General features: G+C 42.5%; 1 protein-coding gene across 2 annotated transcripts in view; it reads left to right on the forward strand.

Moving 5' to 3' along the window:
• Positions 1 to 19,363, forward strand: part of LOC125462293 (uncharacterized protein C7orf50 homolog) — a 335,367-nt gene that overhangs the window by 92,163 nt on the left and 223,841 nt on the right. The window lies entirely within an intron of this gene.

Below are 19,363 nucleotides of genomic sequence, written 5' to 3' on the forward strand. Positions count from 1 at the left end.
GGGGGAGCCGGGGGGCTGTGAAGAGTTATCTTTGAGCAGACTACACCAGCCTGTCTTGATGTTTTATCCAAAGTTTTGCCCTAGTTTGTGTGAACAGGAGTAATTTGTTACTAAAACAGTCTGTGGAAAAATCATGACATTAACTCCACTTTGTACACCATCAACCCTGGGTAGCATCTAGTTGTATGTTAGATACTGTCAAAATTGATGGTTAAACCTGCATGCTGCCTATAAATAAATTTTCTTAATCAAATCATTTTTGTACTGGGGGCTATTGAAGCAAAAGTCAGCGACTAACTCTAGATTTTGACAACTACCACTGGCTCTTATTTTTTCCTGATAATCAGGGCAAACTGATGATATGGGAAACAGGGAGACTTCCCAAGTGACTCCATCTCCATTAAAATCTTCAAGACCCTTCACCCTTTTAGAGGCAAGCCTGGCTCTAAAATGTGACAGCATGGATGAATTCGTTGAGAAAGATACTGAAAGTAATGGGAATTGAAAAGAATCAAGCATGATAAAAATGAGAACACTGGCTATAAAGGAATTCCAAGGAGGATAACTGTAATGATTTTGCGTACATTTGAATTTTTTAAAAAATTACCTTTCTTTTCAAAGATAATTTGAATGCAAAGCAAAAGAGCACTGAATAAACAGTTACAGGGGCATAGGAGAAAGGAGGAAAGGCTGTGCAGAAAGTTTTTGATTCTTCCTCCAGCCTTTGGGTGGGAGGGGCATAAGGGGGAGGATATAGCAGTGTTGAGAAAGACAGAGGTCAGTCGCTAAGGTCTGTACCATATCTTGTGAACAGAGTGGGGAATGTGTAGGTGAATTGGTACAGCCTGCACTTGTGCTTTTAGCAGTCTGCCAGCATCCTCGGCCAGGCCAACATTCCCAGTGTTAAGGCACTGACCTCCCTTGATCGGCTGGGCACACCGTCTGCATGACTGACATGAGACTTCCAAATAGGCCTCAACTTGCAGCTGTGTCCACCTGGCGCTTGCTTGCTGTTTCAGAGGACGTGCTTGAGCGATATCTTCAAGGCCTCACTAGCAACGTGCAGTATTTCCCCACACACCTGAGAATTACTAACCAACGATTGTCCAAAGAAGAGGAGGAGCATCCAGGAAGGTGTCGAGCACCATGACACTTACTATCGGGAAAAAGTGGAAGCCAGATGAAAACAGCACATGGAGTGCATTGCCACATCAACGCCCCACCCAACCCTTCTTGTGACCTCCGTCTGCCCCAGGTGTGGCAGGGCCTGTGGAAGCCACATCGGCCTGTATAGCCACTTACAGACTCACTGTGAGAGTAGAAGAGAGTCATTTTCATCTATGAAGGACCACCAAAGAATGAATATGTCAGTTGGAGTGGAGGCCTGGTTATTTCTCAGGGCTTGGGAAGAAGTGAATCCTTGTAGAGCAGATTGTGCAGCAGGATCTAAGAGTGTGCAACACTCTCAACCAGTTCTGTATCCTCATTAAACCTTGCTTTTCTGAATTAAGGGCATCGGAGCCATTGACTCACTAATTAGCCAATAATTAACAAGAATGTTCTTGTTCGTTAAATCGTATTATGAGATGTTTTTGTGAGTACTAAAGTTTTCGTTTTCTTAAAGTTTTAAGGGTTTAAAGTGTCACTTAATTTCATTTGAAAGACAGCACCTTTGGCGTTGCAGGACATTGGGTTCTGCGTTGGAACGTTCATTGGAGTGGGACTTGACCTTCCAACCTTGCCCCTTGGGGAGGAGCGCCATCCACATTGAACCACAGCCGAAATTTAGGCTTCAGTATTATATGTTTTGGTTGTGGCCTTTGATTGTGAAGTGTTGAATTGTTTTCTTTCTTTTAGTAAATATGTGCTCTGCTTCTCACCTCGTGCTTTTCTCCATGCCTTCTGCTGTGCGGGAAGCTAAGAATCTTATTTTTAAGACACTTCTCATATAACCTGATTATAGAAAAATGTAATCAGGTGCACTTCAATGAACAGATAGACATTCAGTACAGTTTCACTCAAAATGAACAATGTGCGTGCTGTGGCTGTGGGTAACTATGATAAACATCTAGAACTAACAAGCAAAAACCCTGCTTTTAATTTATGGAACATTATTGACCAAGAAAACTGATGTTGTGAAATGCATTTATAGCACAGAAGCAGGCCATGAGGCTCTGCTTGTTTATTATCAGTGTCTGTGGTCCACACAAAGCCTTTTCCCATTTTGCTTCTTCCCATACTATCATTAAATCCTCCCATTCCTTTCTCCTTCATGTATTAGTTTAGCTTTTCCTAAAATGTATTTATGCCTTTCACCTCTGTAATTGTATGTCTTTAATTCTAAAGCATTGACTCGGCTTGAAGCAAAAACTATGAAGTAGCTTCTGTCATAGATTTTGAACATTCAAGATATGCGTAAACCCACATCCTGGTAGGTGTGCTCCTATTTATTACCCACACTGTCCTTGTAAACACTTCCATAGCCTCATTAATCAAGCTTTCATCTGGAGCCCAGAATTCAATAATAAAGTAGAGCCTATCTTTGTCATTTGAAAGAAAATTTGGGTGTTAGTAGCTGTTAGTAAACAAGTTTTATAAAAAAGAAAGTGGAATGTCACCGCACAGAGACAGACACAAAGACAAAAAGTCAAGCTTCAGTTTTATAGGTCCTCGATCAAGCCCACTTCGATTGTTACATTCTATCCTGGACTCAATTACTGCATTCCATTCTGGATTAACTCGCCATAAATAATTTTGGAGAGGTACAACATAGATTCATCTGAAAGATACTCGAATTGAAATAGTTAAAGTATGAGATCAGGTTGCATAAACACAAGATTGAGGGGCGTTCTTTGAAAAGTTAAATAGATTTAATATGTTTGATACAGAGAAACTGACCTCTCTGTTGGAGGAATTGAGAATGAAAGCACATAATCTTAAAGTTACTATTTAGGTGGGAAAGCAGAAAAATATTTTTTCCAAAAAGGGCACAGAAATCATGAACCTTCTCCTTATAAGTCCGATAACAAGGTATGGAGCTGGATGAACACAGGAGGCCAAGCAGCATTGGAGGAGCAGGAAAGCTGACCCTTCTTCGTAAATAGGGGAGGGGAAGGGAGTTCTGTAATAAATAGGGAGCGAGAGGGAGGCGGATAGAAAATGGATAGAGGAGAAGATAGGTGGAGAGGAGATAGACCGGTCAAAGAGGCGGTGATGGAGCCAGTAAAGGTGAGTGTAGGTGGGGAGGTAGGGAGGAGATAGGTCAGCCCAGGGAGGACGGACAGGTCAAGGGGGGTGGGATGAGATTAGTAGGTAGGAGCTGAGGATGGGTCTTGAAGAGGGGATAGGTGGGAGGACAGACAGGTTAGGGAGACGGGGGATGAGGTGGCCTGGTTTTGGGATGTGGCACAGGATTGGGGAGATTTTGAAGCTGGTGAAGTCCACATTGATACCATTGGGCTGCAGGGTTCCCAAGTGGAATATGAGTTGCTGTTCCTACAACCTTTGGGTAGCATTGTTGTGGCACTGCAGGAGGCCCATGATGGACATGTTGACTGTGAAATGGGAGGGGGAGTTGATTTGGTTTGCCACTGGGAGGTGCAGTTGTTTAGTGCAAACCGAGGGTGGGTGTTCTGCAAAGTGGTGCCCAAGCCTCTGCTTGGTTTCCCCAATGTAGGCGAGGCCACAACGGGAACAGCAGAAGCAGTATACCACATTAGCAGATGTGCAGGTGAACATCTATTTGATGTGGAAAGTCTTCTCGGGGCCTGGGATGGGGGTGAGGGGGGATGTGTAGGGGCAGGTGTAGCACTTCCTGTGGTTGCAGGGAAAAGTGCCGGGGGTGGTGGGGCTGGAGGGGAGTGTGGAGCTGACAAGGGAGTCACGGAGAGAGTGGTCCTTCCAGAAGGCAGATAAGGGTGGGGAGGGAAAACTGTCTTTGGTAGTGGGGTCGGATTGCAGGTGGCAGAAGTTTCAGAGGATGGTGCGTTGGATCCGGAGGTTGCTGGGGTGATACATGAGGACGAGGGTGTTTCTCTTGTGGTTTTTATTGTGGGGAGGGGATGTGAGGGATGAGTTGCAGGAAATGCAGGAGACATGGTCGAGGGTGTTCTCGACCACTGGGGTGGGGGGGGGGGGAGTTGTGGTCATTGAAAAACGAGGACATCTGTGATGTACGGGAGTGGAATGCCTCATCCTGGGAGCAGATGTGGCGGAGACGAAGGAATTGGGATTAGAGGATGGCATGTTTGCAGGGAGGTGTGTTCTAGGTAGCTGTGGGAGTCGGTGGGCTTGAAATGGATATTGGTTTCTAGTTGGTTGCCGGAGATGGAGACAGAGAGGTCCAGGAAGGAGAGGGAGGTATTAGAGATGGTCCAGGTGAACTTGAGGTTGGGGTGGACGGTGTTGGGGAAGTGGGTGGACCGTTCGAGCTTCTTGTGGGACCTCAAGGTGGCACCAATACAGTAATCAATGTAACGCAGGAAGAGGTGGGGTTTGGGGCCGGTGTAGTTACGGAAGATGGATTGTTCCACGTACCCTACAAAGAGGCAGGCATAGCTTGGGCCCATGTGGGTGCCCATGGCCACCCCCTTTGTCGTTAGGAAGTGGGAAGAATTAAAAGAGAAGTTGTTGAGGGTGATGACGAGTTTGGCTAAGTGGATGACGGTGTCATTGGAGGGGGACTGGTCGGGCTTGCGGGACAGGAAGAAGCAGAGGGCCTTTAGACCATCTGTATTGGGAATGCAGGTGTCCAGGGACTGGATGTCCATGGTAAAGATGAGGTGTTGGGGATCAGGGAATTGGAAGTTCTGGAGGAGGTGGAGGGCGTAGGTGGTGTCAAGGTTGTAGGTAGGGAGTTCCTGGACCAAGGGGTAGAAAATGGAGTCCAAATAGGTGGAGATAAGTTCGGTGGGGCAGGAGCAGGCAGAGACTCGGGTTCTCCAGGATCTGCAGTTCCTGCTATCCCTGTAAGCCCATGTTTGCCAGGACCATTGAAGCTTTGAGGAGTGAGATAATAGATTGTATTAAGGTATATTGAACGAGGGTTGGATAGATGGAGTTCAGATACAGAAGAACCAGAATCTGAGTAATGTAGCAAGCACATAGGACTGAATGGTCTATTGTCTGTTCCAATCCTGAAGATGAGAAGCTAGCCATATAACAATATCATGGTTTAGTCTGTAAGCCATCAGGAGAGAAGGTATCTTTGTTAAATCTGTTATAAAATTCCAATTTTCTTCGAATTTTGCTGCAGCTTCTTGTATTGAGTGAAATTTCAGAGCATATTGTGTGTTGATACTTTAAATTTGGAGGGATGTATTTCCATGTATTTATTTAAATAGAATATTGAAGGACACTGTGTGCATTAGCTCTAAACATTAATTGAAACTTGCCTCCTATTGTAAATTTCAGAGAATATCTAAAATAAATTTCGTAAATGTCCACAAATTTAAACTGGAGTTGAAATTGTAAAGTTGATGTAATAGAAGATGCTGTATGGAATATTTGGGAACAGGAATAGGCTATTCAGCCCATAAAGCCCGCTCTGCCATTGAATACAATCATATGAACACTTCATTTTCTTTTACCCACACTGTACTGATAACCGTATATGCCATCAGCGATCATAAATCTATCAATCACTACATTCAACATACTCAAAGACTGAACTTCCATGACACTCTGAGTAAAACATTTTCTTCTTAACTTGGTCCTAAATGGTGTATTCTTCGGTTTTTAAATTGTGCCTCTAGTTCTAGACTCAAGGATTTAATGCATAGTAGCAATGTGAGACAGAAAAACAGAAATTGCTGGAAAAACTGCAGATATGGCAGTATCTGTGGAGAGAACTCTCTGTTCTGAAGACGGGTCATTGGACTCAAAACATTAACTTTGCTTTGTCTCCACACGTGCTGCAAAACCTGCTGAGTTTTTTCCAGCAATTTCTGCTTTTGTTTTTGTTTTCTGGCATTCACAATTCTTTATTTTTGCTTTAAGCAATGTGAGATGCCAACTTCAAATTTTTCATACACCTTCCTATTCCAGGTTAAGCGGAGATAGAGACACAAACAACAATTACTGAAAAACTCAGCAGATCCGGCAGCATCTGTGGAGAGAAAATCAGAGTTAGCGTTTTTGGATTCAGTGACCCTTCCTCAGATTGCCTCATTTGACCCAAAACATTAATTCTGAATTCTCTCCTCAGATGAAATTAAGAATCTAATGATGGCCATGAATCCATTGTTGATTGCCAGGGGAAAAACCCATCTGGTTCAGTAATGTCCTTTAGGGAAGGAAACTGCCATCCTTACTTGTTCTGGCCTACATGTGACTCCAGACCCGCAGCAATGTGATTGACTCTTAACGGCCTTCTGGCCAATTAGGGATGGGCAATAAATGTTGCCTGACCAGTGATGCCCATATCCTGTGAATGAATAAAGAAAAAAAACGCTGCCAGACCTGCTGAGCTTTTCCTGCAATTTCTATTTTTGTCTCTGATTTACAGCGTCCGCATTTCTTTCAGTTTTTGTTTGATCTGAGGTAGACTGGGGATCGCTCAGGAGCAAAGTTGGCCCAAGCCACTCACTACCCTGACTTGGAACAACAGTGCCATTGCCTCACTGTAACTGGGTCAAAATCTTTGATCTCCTTCGCTAACAGCTCCCTTCCCTGGCCCCCATTCCCCATCCACCTTGTAGTTTGCAGTGTCAATACCAGTTGAAAATTCCTAAGTGGATTCCACTTTCACTGGGTCTAACAAAGAGAATTTGAAGCCTGCTTTGAGTTCATTAATGGGTACCTTGTCTATTGCAGTGTGTATTTCAAGGTGCTGTAGCCTTTAACCTCTCACAAATTAACTTACCATATTTCTTTCTAAAATAAAAAACCAGCATCGCTAAAATTTAAAAAGTGTAAAATCAACTGGAATGCCCCAATTTATAATACAGTTCAAAATGTTCCTGAAATTGCCAAAGAAAGGAGCGTCTTATTCTTTCGGGAAGGATGGCAGCATTTGGTGAACCCTGTCTACAGTTATTAGATAGAAACGAGGTACAGGAAATTAAAATTTCAGTGTGCTGCTGTAACATTTTTATGTACAATATTAAATTATGCATTTACTGCATATTTTCAAACTGTCAAATTCTCAGCCAGGAATCCTGAGCATATATTGTGGACTGATGCTCGATGCAGGACTTATCACTGTAGAACAAGTCACCCAGGCTTCTTTGGCAACATATTCTAAACTCATGAGGGACCCACCACTGAGAAGGACTTGGGAAGTAGTCTCCAAATTCATTTTCAAGATACAGACAATCACAATTTTATAAATTCAAGGAATCACATAAATGTCAAAGTAGACCGTTCAATCATTGATGTCTCTGCCAGCGTTTTGAAAGAACTACCAAAATAGTCCCATTCCGCTGCCCTTTTCCCATAACCTTACGTTTTTTTTTCTCTTCAGTAGTTTATCCTTGTCTCCTTTTGGGTCTCTGAGATGAAATGCTAGAACTCTATCCCTAACAGCACGTGTGAGGATACCTATGTTATGTGTACTGCAGTGATTCAAGAAGGCAGCTCAACACAATTTTTTCAATGACAGTCAGGATGGTCAATAAACGCTGACCTTGCCAGTAATACCTACATTCTCAGAATTAATCCGATGAATTGAACTGTGCATGATCTTGCTTGCTAAAAGGTTGATAGGTAGAACTTGTACTATTTTCGAATTACGTATCAGTAAATCTTTGTGTATAAAACTGCTAGTTCTTCATTTGCTTGCTCACATTTCTAATAGAAAGTGAGCTCTTGCTAAAGCAGGTTTTATAACACTGATGTGCAATTGCTTCCTGGTGCACAGCTCATCATACTACTTATAGAATAATAGACTCTGAAAGTTGATTAAATTCTTCTTGGCCAGCCTGGCAATTAGGAAAGCTGCTGGCCTGGTTACACCCTGCACCTTTGCTTCAGAATTATTTTTCCTCCATGTATCAGGATCCAGTACCACTTGCTTAAAGTGAAAATAAATTTGCCCTGGATCTGCTACCATTGTCTGGACGTTTGAGGTGGAAGGGTGGCTGAGAACTGCTCATCCCTCTAAGGCTTACCACTCACTAGTTTAATGGCATAATTTTGAATGCATCCCCATACATAAATTGCAAGCTCGGTGGATTGAAGTTGTACATAGGTTCCCCTAGAACTTGCGTCCAAAAATCAACAAAAAAAATTCCAACTTCCCAAAGCTGACTCGCCTTGCCCTCTGTGGGGAGAGTGCTAATGGGCGTGTTAGCTTTTGTGCTAACATTGCTAACTACCATGAGCAAGAACCAGGAATATTGCAGCAGTAGGCTCTAGACAAACTATGTGATCGTGTTTGTTGGCCATTGGGCCTTGAGTATAAACTTGATTTGACATAAATCAACACTTCATTCTGACAAGATTAACTGTGCATTGTACTGTCATTAACGTATTTAGTTGTTGGTGCTGGGGAGATGCAATGATACAGCATTTAGTTTTTTAGCCCTCCATTATTCACGAAATAAAAGCTGTTTCAAAGTCTCAGAAGTGTTTGACCTGGAGGAAGTAACCAGCTGCTTGCCACTTGATAATTCAAAATATTGCATCTTATTTTTGGAAGGCTGTTCTTGGATTAACATTTCTTTTAACTGCATTTATTTCAAATGAAAAGAAGAAGAATTAAAATGGAATGTGAAATTTTGAGATGCTATGTTTCTGACCTTGTGTGATCCTTAATATATTTTCATGTATTGACTTGCTTGACATTGCTTGAGATTTTGGATTATTTCTCATAATCTTCCAGATAACTGTTCCTCAACTTTCCACTGAATAATCAAATCAATTATATATCAAATAATATTGCTCATGTAATCAAACTTTTTAAAACTGCTTTGCTATTGACATTTAATTTTGCTTCAAAATCACTTATTTGTCAGCTTAATTTGGTAGCACAGTCACTCCTGAGCCTTGAGGATCTTGATTCAAGTCCCACTCCAGGACTTCAGCAAAAAATCAAGGTTGACACCAGTACAATACTGAGGCAGTTCAGCCCTGTCAGAGATGCCATCTTTCAGTTGGGATGTTGAAACAAAGTCTCATCTGCTTGCTCAGATAGATGGAAAAGATCCAGTGGCACTGTTTTGAAGAGGAGCAGGGAAGTTATCCCTGATCAATATTTAACCCTTAATGAACATCACAAAAATTATTTGGTCATTGTCACCTTGCTTTCATGGAAGCTTGATGTATATAAATTAACAGTTGCATTGCCTAAATTATAATAGAGACTACTGTTCAAAATGTATTTTATTGGGTGTAAAATATGATGGGGTGTCAGGTAGTCACTAAAGGCACTGTATAACTGGAAGTCTTTTTAATAAATATCGAAACTGGAACTTCAGCCTCATTCAATTCAATGTACACTTCCACAAAGAAACAGTAATTCCAGAAGTAAACTCGATATACCAGGGTTAATTTTAATCAGAATAGTGGGCTGTGAAGGAATGACTAACAGAGTTATAAAAATTATGAAAGAATTTGAATGAGTCACCAGTAGCAAATTATTTCCATCAGTTGTCGAATCAGTATGAAGAGGGCGTAGATGTGGGATTGAGGCTGAAAGACAAAGGGTAAAGTGGCATTTTCATGGTGATTCTTTTCTCAATTGTTCATTGGATGTGGACATTACTTTCTAAACCAGCATATGTTGACTATTCATAATTGTCCTGGAGAAGGGGATGTTGTAACTTACAGTGCACTGCCTTGAAAGATGGTGATACTAGATCTAATAACTTTCAAAATAAATTGAATATATTCACTGGTGAGAAGGTGTTGAAGTGATAATGTTGTGGAGTACTGATTTAGAGGCACTGGCTAATGTTTTGGAACATGGGTTCAAATCCCGTGATGACATGATGGAATTTAAATACCGTTAATAATTTTGGAATTATTCTAAGTAATATTGTGTGAACTATTATCAATTGTTGCAAAAACCTATCGAGCTCATAAATGTCCTTTAACAAAGGAAATCTGCCATCCTTATCTAGTGACTCCAGACCATAACACATGGGGTATGTGATAGACACTGCAGAGTGGAGCCTCAGTTACTGTGAAATCCTGGCTGATGATTCTGGAGAACATTACGAAGCATGTTAACAGTTCTGAAGCCATCCTGAAATGGTTTCCAGTTTGTGTGCTGCAGGATCTTTGTCTGCCATTGACCTGCTACATATAAGAGGATGGTAAATGCAGCACTGTGCGACAGTTTCCCTATTCCTGCCTGAGTGGAGTGGAGGATGGGGAATCCTTCTAGACCAATATTGAAGCAACTTTGGCAGCATCTGTGAAGAAATAAACAGAGTTAACATTTCAGGTCTGGTGACCCTTCCTCAGAACTGATGGTGGCTGGGAAAACGTCCGTTTATATGCAGAAAATAGGGAGGTGGGTGGGATAGGGAGTAAACAATAGGATAAAATCCAAAGAGAGAGACAGACAGTTGGACGAACAAAAGAGTTGCTAACAATCAGGCTGGGAGAGTGAATAAAATTGTATCAGTGATAATGGGAACTGCAGATGCTGGAGAATCCAAGATAATAAAATGTGAGGCTGGATGAACACAGCAGGCCAAGCAGCATCTTCTAGGCCCAAAACGTCAGCTTTTGTGCTCCTGTCATGTTGCTGGGCCTGCTGTGTTCATCCAGCCTCACATTTTATTATCTGGGAGAGTGAATAGTTGTTAATGGGGACTGTTAGTGACTAACAACAGGGGGTGTGTAATGGCAGGCTATGTGGTAACGAGGTCTGGTGTGTGGGGTAGGGAGCTGGGACATATTTTAAGGCCTAAACTCTCCCACACTCCTACCCCACACACCAGGCCTTGTTACCACATAGCCTGCCACTATACACTCCCTGTTGTTATTCAATAACAGTGCCCATTAACAACTATTCACCCTCACACCCTGATTGTTAGCAACTCCTTTGTCTGTGCAACTGTCTTTCTCTTTCTTTGGACTTTTTCCTATTGTAGTCCAAGTCGGGAAGGGGCCATACTGGACCTGGTGTTGGGGAAAGAGCCCGGCCAGATGGTTGATATTACAGTAGGGGACTGCTTTGGAAATAGTGACCTCAATTCTGTAAGTTTTACAATACTCATGGACAAGGATGGGAGTGGTCCTAAAGGAAGAGTACTAAACTGGGGGAAGGCCGACTATACCAAGATTCGGCAGGATCTGAGGAATGTAGATTGGGAGAAACTGTTAGAAGGTAAATCCACATTTGATATGTGGGAGGCTTTTAAGGAGAGGTTGATTAGCATGCAGGAGAGACATGTTCCTGTGAAAATGAGGAATAGAAATGGCAAGATTAAGGAACCATGGATGACAGGTGAAATTGTGAGACTAGCCAAGAGGAAAAAGGAAGCATACATGAGGTCTAGGCGACTGAAGACAGACGAAGCTTGGCAAGAATATCAGGAATGTAGAGCGAATCTGAAACAAGGGATTAAGAGGGCTAAGAGAGGACATGAGATATTGCTGGCAAACATGGTTGAGGAAAATCCCAAAGCCTTTTATTCATATATAAAGAGCAAGAGGGTAACTAGAGAAAGGATTGGCCCACTTAAGGACAAAGAAGGAAAGTTATGCGTTGAGTCAGAGAAAATGGGTGACATTCTTAACGAGTACATTGTTTGGTATTCACCAAGGAGAGGGACATGACAGATGTTGAGGTTAGGGATAGATGTTTGCTTAGTCTAGGTCAAGTTGACATAAGGAAGGAGGAAGTGTTGGGTATCCTAAAAGACATTAAGGTGGACAAGTCCCCAGGTCCGGATGGGATCTATCCCAGGTTACTGAGGGAAGCGAGAGAAGAAATAGCGAGGGCCTTAACAGATATCTTTGTAGCAACCTTAGACACGAGTGAGGTCCCGGAGGACTGGAGACTTGCTAATGTTGTCCCCTTGTTTAAGAAGGGCAGCAAGGATAATCCAGGTAATTATCGACCGGTGAGCCTGACGTCAGTGGTAAAGAAGCTACTGGAGAAGATACTGAGGGATAGGATCTATTCCCATTTGGAAGAAAATGGGCTTATCAGTGATAGGCAACAGGTTTTGTGCAGGGAAGGTCATGTCTTACCAATTTAATGGAAGTCTTTGAGGATGTGACAAAGTTGGTTGATGAGGGAAAGGCTGTAGATGTCATATACATGGACTTCAGTAAGGCATTTGATAAGGTTCCCCATGGCAGGCTGATAGAGAAAGTGAAGTCACATGGGGTCCAGGGTGTGCTAGCTGGATGGATAAAAAACTGGCTGGGCAATAGGAGACAGAGTAGTAGTAGAAGGGAGTTTCTCAAATTGGAGATCTGTGACCAGTGGTGTTCCACAGGGATCTGTGCTGGGACCACTGTTGTTTGTGATATATGTAAATGATTTGGAGGAAGGTGTAGGTGGCCTGATCAGCAAGTTTGCAGATGACATGAAGTTTGGTGGAGTAGCAGCTAGTGAAGGGGACTGTCAGAAATTACAGCAGAATGTAAATAGACTGGAGAGTTGGGCAGATAAATGGCAGATGGAGTTCAATCCGGGCAAATGCGAGGTGATGCATTTTGGAAGATCAAATTCAAGGGCGAACTATACAGTAAATGGAAAAGTCCTAGGGAAAATTGATGAACAGAGAGATCTGGGTGCTCAGGTCCATTGTTCCCTGAAAGTGACAACGCAGGTCAATAGGGTGGTCAAGAAGGCATATGGCATGCTTTCCTTCATTGGGCGGGGTATTGAGTACAAGAGTTGGCATGTCATGTTGCAGTTGTATAGGACTTCAGTTCGGCCACATTTGGAGTATTGTGTACAGCTCTGGTTGCCACATTACCAAAAGGATGTGGATGCTTTGAAGAGGGTGCAGAGGAGGTTCACCAGGATGTTGCCTGGTATGGAGGGTGCTAGCTATGAAGAGAGGTTGAATAGATTAGGATTATTTTCATTAGAAAGACGGAGATTGCGGGGGACCTGATTGAGGTCTACAAAATCATGAGGGGTATAGACAGGGTGGATAGCAAAATGCTTTTTCCCAGTGTGGGGGACTCAATTACCAGGGGTCATGAGATCAAAGTGAGAGGAGGAAAGTTTTAAGGGAGATGTGCGTGGTAAGTTCTTTACACAGAGGGTGGTGGGCGCCTGGAACGCATTGCCAGCGGAGGTGGTAGACGCAGACACATTAGCATCTTTTAAGATATATTTGGACAGGTACATGGATGGGCAGGGAGCAAATGGACACAGACCGTTAGAAAATAGATGACAGGTTAGACAGAGGATCTTGATTGGCGCAGGCTTGGAGGGCCGAAGGGCCTGTTCCTGTGCTGTAATGTTCTTGGTTCTCTTTGTTCTTTGCTCTTTGTCTACCCCGTGCCCCACCTGCCTCCCTATTTCCTGCATATAAACTGACATTTTCCCAGCCACCATCAGTTGTGAGGAAGGGCCACTGGACCTGAAATGTTAACTTTGTTTATCCCCTCACAGATACTGCCAGACCTGCTGAACTTTTCTAGCAACTTAGTTTTTGTTCCTGATTTACAGCATCTGCAGTTCCTTTGGGTTTTTATTGAAGCAACTTTCATTTCTATGGTGACTTAGACATAAGTTAACCCAGGGTACTTCACAGTTGGCTGCTTGAGGTGCAGGAGTGTTAGATGGAAATTTTCCATTTTCTGTGATCAAAGTACTGAAGTTGGACCTGCTCAAAAAGTGGTTGTTAGACTATGTGCTTAATTTGAGAGTGGAAAATATTGTGTGGAAATGTTTTTTTTCAAGCACAATACTGTGACCCACCATTATGGATCTCCTACCCTTCATTTTAATGAACTTGATTAATTTGACATGGTGACCTTGTATTATTAGTGCTCTGCATATCCTTTCTTTCACATAACACCAAGGCTTGTCATGATCTAAAAAAACATTTTTTTGAAAATATGCATTAGCTCTGGATCCCTTGCTTTCTCTTCTGAAGGGGTAACTGTTTACTGAGTTTATCCACTCAGCGCTGATTCTGAACTTGCACATATTTCTGTTTGGAATGGCTTGGCACAATAAGATTAGTTTTTTTAAAACAAAAAATGAGACACATGCATTATGGGTTATCTCTCCAGTCTTCGATCCAGGTTGATTTTAATCAGTTATGACAGACATGGCCCAGATTTCCAGCACAGATCAATAGATAGTGGCCAGTACTGTCTGGTCAGATGAAATTGCCACTATGCCCTCTGACTGAAAAATGAGATGGCCAAGCAGTTGTTCTGCAGCAGTTACTGTGATTGTCAGAAAGCACTTTTGCTGACCTCCATAGCAGATTGAACTTGCACTTGAGTGCAGTGGGAAGTCAGTCACCAATACTGGAACCATTCATTCCTGTTTTAACATGATGCACAGTACACTAGTATAATTACTGAGGACTCTCAATCAGAAAATATTTGATAGCCATAATAATTCACTTGAAGCCAATTTATTATACAGTCTCGATGCAGCAGTGGGCAGTTCAGAATTGCACTGTAGCATAGATACGAGAAAATAATTATTTAATCCATATGCCCAAATATTTCTCCTTTTTTAAATCTTTTTAGTTATATCCTTTCTGCCCAAAACCAACGGCTTAATTTGAGGAACCTGCTGGCCTGCAAATAACTTTGACTGAGATCTTGAAGTGCTCTTTTTCTGTTCTATATTCAACCCTTCTCAATCCAATCAAAACAATGGCATTTAGTCTTATTAATGGCTAATCTAGTAGAAGAATGGAATTCAAATTACTGTGTCATTTAGTGAAATTGAGGTGCCAATTGAATATTTAAAACAGAGATTGATAGATTTTTGCTAGGTAAGGGGATAAAATGTTTTGGAACCAAAGTAAGTTGGTGCAGTTTGTACAAATCAGCCATGGGGAGGTGACAGGCTGGTGGTATTATCGCTGGACTGTTAGTCCAGAGACCCAGATTATGTCCTGGGGACCCGTGTTCGAATCCTGCCATGGCAGGTGGTGGAATTTGAATTCAATATCTAGAATTAAGAATCTAATGACTGTGAATCCATTGTTGATTGTCGGAAAAACCCATGTGGTTCACTGATGTGCCATTCTTACCTGGTCTGGTCTATATGTGACTCCAGACTCTCAGCAATGTGGTTGACTCTTTACTGCCCTCTGGGCAATTAAGGATGGGCAATAAATGCTGCCTAGCCAGTGATGTCCTCATTCTGTAAATGAATAAAGGAAAAAATTGTTCTAATTGAATGGCAAAAAAGGCTTGAGGATATGAATGGGGTCCCTCTGTTTTTATAATTTGTTGGCCAATCATGTCTCACGAATCTATGCCTCACTATTTCACTTTTATATGAGGTTTACAATTATAAAATTTGGGGGGGTTAAGATTTATGTGATGTATCAATCATTCAGTTCCCAAACCATGGTTTGTTAGACAAGCGTGGGTCGATAGTTTGGAGATTGAATCTGAATCTAAATGAACCAACAGCTTGTGTTGTATATTTAAAGAAAAAGCCAGCGATGCATATTGGCAGATGGCTTGTGATATGGAAGAATAGAGATGATAGCAGTTCTCTGACGCATTTTATTGATCAAGGCTGATGCACTTTTATATATTTTTGCTTTGTATTTTTCATTGCCACGTAGTGTGATCCATTAATTGAGCTGAAAAGCAAATTTAAAGACTGATGTCAGGCAATAATTTATGAGCAAAGGGTGAGCAACATTTGAGATGAATTTTTAAATGGTAATGGAAGCTAAATCCCTTTGCCGGGTTGAGGTTAAATGCAGAGATGAAGCTGTAATTTGTTGGAAGGATGAGTTGAGACGTCCTTAATGGCTGACCACATTTGTTTCTGTTTGTATGAACTGATCTCCTTGAAAACTACAAAATTCTTAAAAGGACTGGACAGGGTATGCGATACTTTCCCAGATGACCACTGCTGGCATCTTATGGCATTTGCCACTCTTACCACAATGTTGTACCAGGGGTAAGGGTTTTTTGAGTAGCTTTCTACTGCCAGACCTCCTTCGTCTTTGCTTTGTCTTGGGGCGAATGAGTGAATAGTGGTAGAGGATATGTTGCTGCAAAATATCTGTCAGAGAGACACTGTTCTTCGAAAATAATAAGATTCATTGCATGAGAGCTAAAATATCTCCACAGATGCCAGTATCCCATCACCAAGCCACTTGTTATTTACACATGAAGGGTCCTTGATACTGAACCAACTCTCTTAGAGCTAGCTGTCAGAGTGCACAGGATGTCTGATATTCTTGTGCTTATCTGTCAGCCAGGGCTCACTGATTGGACTAGATTAACAGCCCAATCAAGGGGCTCATATTCTGTGAGGTCCATCTGGCTGACCTCATGACAATCACGACAGCCCTCCCCTTCTGAGTCTGAGGACGTAGGCCAGTTCTTTTCATTTAGGAGCTGCTCCTGGGATATTTTAGCACTGGGTCAGGTTCCCCTAACTGTACCTCTGATACGGGCAGCAAGAAATACAGAGTAGTTCATCTCTTGTACCTGGAGTGTCTTGGAAGAAATTCATTCTGTTCTTCAGGCAACAAAGGCGTCAAGGCAGCGACATCCACCGTGCCCATCTCAGATTCCAAGGTATCTTCAACGCTTGATGAAATCGGAGAACTTACAGATTCTGTAATAGTTGGAAAGGCTGGGCACATTTTGTTCCTGCACCATTTGCGAGTTTGCAGCTTCCATATGGTCCATGTGCTGGTTGAGGACCATCGCACCTACCTGAACCTTATACAACACTAGACCTGACCCCTCATCTTAGTCATGTATAGTTCCTACACCAAACTTTGTCCCTTGAAGTAAACTGTCCTTCTCACTTAGTGGAGTCTTGTGTCTGGCATTTGTTTGGCCGATGCAATTTCAGTCACCCCCAGATCCGGGAAGACCTGGTGCACCATCTTCTCCCCATTAGCAGCTCTGCTAGAGCTATTCCTGTAGCTGAATAAGAGGTGGTCCTATAATCAAATAGGAATTGGGACTGTTTGGATTTGAATGTAGCTGCTCCTTTAAGTCTGGCTTCAACGTTTGATCTGATCTTTCTGCAGGCAATTTGATGATGGATGGTATGGCGGTTGGCTGATATGTTGAATAACATTCGACATAAGGAAAATTCCTGTTAGTAAATGATGGCCCATTTTCTGTGATGAACACCACCAGAACACCATCATATAGCTAAATATGCATGCAGGTTTTTTTATTGTCGTCCCCCTGTTTGACAAATGAACTCTATGCATGTGCGGCCACCTTGACTGGGTGTTCACAATGACTGAGAACATGGAGCCTGTGAAAGGACTTGCATAGTCAATGTGTAACGGAGTTCAGGGTTTACCTTGCCATCCCTGTGAATGTGGGGGAGCTGCTGACAGTAATTTCTGTCCTTTTTGGCACTTTGGGCACTGCCTCACCAATGCAGCTATGTCTACATCCAGTTGTGGCCACCATGCAGAACATCTTGCCAGCATCTTCATTTTGGAAACCCCTGGAGACTCTGGAGTTCAGCCAGTATCTGGTGGTCACCTTTGTTTGGGACAATCACTCTTGCTCCCCATAATAATATGCCATCTTTTACTGATATCTGGTCTCTCTGGGTCTAAAAATGTATCAATTCTGGTTGTGATGGCCCTTTGGTTTCCTCTTCTTCCACCAGCTGTTTCAATTTTGTCAAGACCGGATCTTTCTGCGTCCAAAGACTGATACTGTCAGCTATGATCGGAAGTGTGTCCAGAAAATTTAAAAATATTCTGGATTCTTCCATTGGTGGTACCACCTGTAGTCTATCTGTCAGCAGGAGGTGGCTCACTGCATTTGCGTTTGCTGCTAGGCTTCCTGAACAGTGTTCCAACTTGTGATTATATGCACTTAGTATTAGAACCCACTACTGAGTTCAGCCTGAAGCTATGGGTGGCACTGCCTTGTCCTCTTTAAGTAGACCTAGCAGGTGTTTGTAGTCTGACGTTATTATAAATTTATGTTTATAAAGGTATTAGTGGAACTTCCTAACTCCAAATTTGACCGCCAAACCTTCCTTCTCTATCTGGGCATATTTGGCTAATGCAGAATGTAAAGTCCTGGCTATATACGCCATGAGGTGTTCCTCGGACTGCCCATGAGCTAATACTGCCCCGATGCCATACAGGGAGGCATCGCATGTCAATACCAGAACTCACTTGGGAGCATAGTGTCCTAACACTTGAGAGAATGATAGCTATTTCTTCACTTCCCTAAAAGCAATGACTTGGCTACATGCCCATTTCCAAGGCTGACTCTTTATTAAGAGTTGATGCTAAGGTGCTAGGATCGAGACCAGATCATGTATGAACTTTTCGTAATAGCTTATCAGCCCAAGGGAAGACCTAAGCTCCAGTATAGATGTAGGAGCCTGGGCATCTTTGATCATCCTCACTTTATCTTCCAATGTGTATAACCTGGTCTTGCTGACTCTGTACCCCAAGTAGGTAATTTGGGCTGCCTGCAACACATTCTTCCTTTCTAAGGCATATGTCTGCCTGGGAGAAATGTCCAAAGACTATGCTCAAGTTCCCTAAGTGGTCCTTGTTGGTCCTCCCTGTTATTAGTACATCATCTAGATAATTATCCATCATCTGCTGAAAAATTACACAGGCTGCCTATGCCAAATAGCAATCTCGCATATTAGTTACAAATCCTTATAGGTATTAATTGTAGCAGGCTTCTGGGAGTCCTCATCTAACTGCACTTGCAAGTATGCATGGCTGGTGTCCAGCTTCGTGAAGGACAGCTCCTGCTGCCAGCTTTGTGTATAAATCCTCTATGCAAGGATTGATTATTTATTCAGCTGCAAAAAGCACTTTTCTGTTTTTTGCTATAAGGCAAATGGCAATGGGTGGGCCATTGCAGAATCATGGAATTGTTTCCTGGTCGACATGCAAGGTGGTCTTGGCTCCCTTGATGGGTCCTATAACTTCCTGAAAAACATCCGGTATTTATTAGGACTTCAGTCAGGCAACCATTTTAGAGTTGAAAATATTGAGTCAATCTAGGTGAACTTTTGTCAACCAATTTCGCCCCGTCAGGCTTGGGCCTGAGCCTTTTACTGCAGTCAGTGGTAACTATGCCAGCTGCTTCTTATAAGAGACCAGAACCAAAATTGTACCCTCAATCTGTAAAGTTCCCTGGTATAGGTTCTCAGTCTAGCTGGCGTCTTGTGCAAACTTAAGGGTTAAAGTCCAAAACAATTTCTTTTAAAGACTGGTTCTGCAATCTTTGAAATGGCCTCGCTTGTCCGACCTCCGTTAGATCTGGATAACCA

The sequence above is a fragment of the Stegostoma tigrinum genome, chromosome 23, assembly GCF_030684315.1.
Source record: "Stegostoma tigrinum isolate sSteTig4 chromosome 23, sSteTig4.hap1, whole genome shotgun sequence".
Lineage (NCBI taxonomy): Eukaryota > Metazoa > Chordata > Chondrichthyes > Orectolobiformes > Stegostomatidae > Stegostoma > Stegostoma tigrinum.